Raw genomic sequence first — 2,880 nt, forward strand, 5'->3', positions numbered from 1 at the left:
ACATCCTTCCTTTGGCTCCCTCTCACAGAAACACCACACCCTGTACATTCTCTCCCCTATACACAAATTCCACCCTATTTTCTCCCTTCTCCAAATATGCACACCCGACACTATCCTTTCCCATTCCTTTGCCACACTCTTGCACTGTCTTCTCCCTTTGCTTCCCTTTCCTCATCACAAATACTCCACTACACTATTCATGACCCTGGATGGCTTTCGGGATCTACAAGCACACACCTTGTGATTGATTCTCTTTCCTATACACAAATTCTGGACTATTTCTTCCCTCTTCCAAATGCACACACAACCTTTCCTTCTGCAAAACCATTTTACTCTCCTTTTTCTTCCTCTTCCTGAACCAAATAAACACAGAACTACCTGATTCCCATCCCTCCTTGCTTCCCGTCATAGAAACTCACCACCCTGTCAATTCTCTTCCCTATACCCAAATTGTACCCTATTTTCTTCCTTCTCCAATATGCACACTCGGAACAATCCCTTCGCTTTCCTTTGCCACACACTTGCACTGTATTCTCCCTTTCCTTCCCTTTCCTTTTCGTACAAACACACCACCCTGCCAATTCTCTTTGCTATATGCAAATTCTACCCTATTTTCTCCTTTCTGCAAATATGCACAGACGACCCTATCCCTTCCTTTTCATATTCTACACACTTGCACGTTCTTCTTACTTTTCGTCCCTTTCCTCGTCCTCGCAAACACTCTACTACACTATGATGACCCTCTTTGGCTTCTCTGATCGACAGGCACACACCAGCCGTTCCATTCTCTTCCCTAGACTATTCTAGCCTATTTCCTCCCTTTTCCAAATGTATCCACACTACGTATACCTCCCATCACCTTTTCCAAAAACACTATACACTTCTTTTTCTTCCGCTTCGTCACCACACAAACGGAACTACACTATTCATGTCCCTCATTACCTTCTCTCTCGTAGAAACACACAACCCGTCAATTCAGTTCCCTATACAAAAATTCTGTGCCATTTTCTTCCTTATCCAAATATGCACACAGGACGCTTTCCTTTCCTTTTCCTTTGCCACACAAACGCACTGTCTTCTCCCCTTTCTTCCCTTTTCTCATCCTCACAAACACTCTACTACACGATTCTCGACCCTGCTTGGCTTCTCTGATCTACAAACACATACCACCTGATCTATTCTCTTCCCTATACACAAATTCGAGACTATTTCCTCCCTTTTCCATATGCACACACACTACCTATGCCTCCAGTTTCCTTCTCCAATAACACTATACTCTCCTTTTTCTTCCCCTTCCTCTACAACACAAACACACCACTACACAATTCACGTCCCTCATTTGATTCCCTCTCTTGGAAACACAAAACCTGTCAATTCTGTTCCCTATACACAAATTCTACCCCATTTTCTTCCTTCTCCGAGTATGCACACACGACACTCTCCTTTCCCATTCCTTTGCCACACACGTGCACTGTATTCTCCCATTCCTTCCCTTTCCTATTCATACAAACACTCTACGACACTATTCACGACCCTCCTTGGCTTCCCTGTTGTACAAACACAGCACCCTGCCAATTCCCTTCCCTATATGCAAATTCTACCCTAATTTCTCCTTTCTGCAAATATGCAAAGATGACTCTATCCTTTCCTTTTCATATTTTACACACTTGCACTTTCTTCTCCCTTTTCGTCCCTTTCCTCGTCCTCACAAACACTCTACTACACTATTGATGACCCTCTTTGGCTTCTCTGATCGACAGGCACACACCAGCCGATCCATTCTCTTCCCTAGACACAAATTCTAGCCTATTTCCTCTCTTTTCCAAACGTATCCACACTACATATACCTCCCATCTCCTTTTCCAAAAACACTATACACTTCTTTTTCTTTCGCTTCATCAACCACACAAAGAGAACTACACTATTCATGTACCTCATTACCTTCTCTCTCATAGAAACACACAACCCGTTAATTCACTTCCCTACACAAAAATTCTATGCCATTTTCTTCCTTCTCCAAATATGCACACAGGACACTATTCTTTCCCTTTCCTTTGTCACACAAATGCACTGTCTTCTCCCTTTTCTTCCCTTTTCTCATCCTCACAAGCACTCTACTACATGATTCACGAACCTGCTTGGCTTCTCTGATCTACAAACACACACCACCCGATCTATTCTCTTCCCTATACACAAATTCGAGACTATTTCCTCCCTTTTCCATATGCAGACACACTACCAATGCCTCCAGTTTCCTTCTCCAAAAACACTATACTCTCCTATTTCTTCCGCTTCCTCTACAACACAAACACACCACTACACAATTCACGTCCCTCATTTGATTCCCTCACTTGGAAACACACAACCTGTCAATTCTGTTCCCTTTACACAAATTCTACCCCATTTTCTTCCTTCCCCGAGTATGCACACATGACACTCTCCTATCCCATTCCTTTGCCAAACACTTGTACTGTCTTCTCCCTTTTCTTCCCTTTCCTCATCCTCACAAACAGTCTACTACACTGTACACGACCCTGCTTGGCTTCTCTTATCGACAAACACACACCACCCGATCCATTCTCTTCCCTAAAATTCTAGACTAGTTCCTCCCTTTTCCAATTGGACACACAGTACCTATGCCTCCACTGTCCTTCTCCAAAAAAACTCTGTACTCTCCTTTTTCTTCCCCTTCCTCAACCACACAAAGGCACAACTACACAATTCACATCCCTCATTTGATTCCCTCTCTTGGAAACACAAAACGTGTCAATTCTGTTCCCATACACAAATTCTACCCCTTTTTCTTCCTTCTCCGAATATGCACACAGGACATTCTCTTTCCCATTCCCTGCCACACAAGTGCACTGTCCTCTCCCTTTT

The sequence above is a fragment of the Enhydra lutris genome, unplaced genomic scaffold, assembly GCF_002288905.1.
Source record: "Enhydra lutris kenyoni isolate GAN:26980312 unplaced genomic scaffold, ASM228890v2 scaffoldscaffold23, whole genome shotgun sequence".
Classification (NCBI taxonomy): Eukaryota; Metazoa; Chordata; class Mammalia; order Carnivora; family Mustelidae; genus Enhydra; species Enhydra lutris.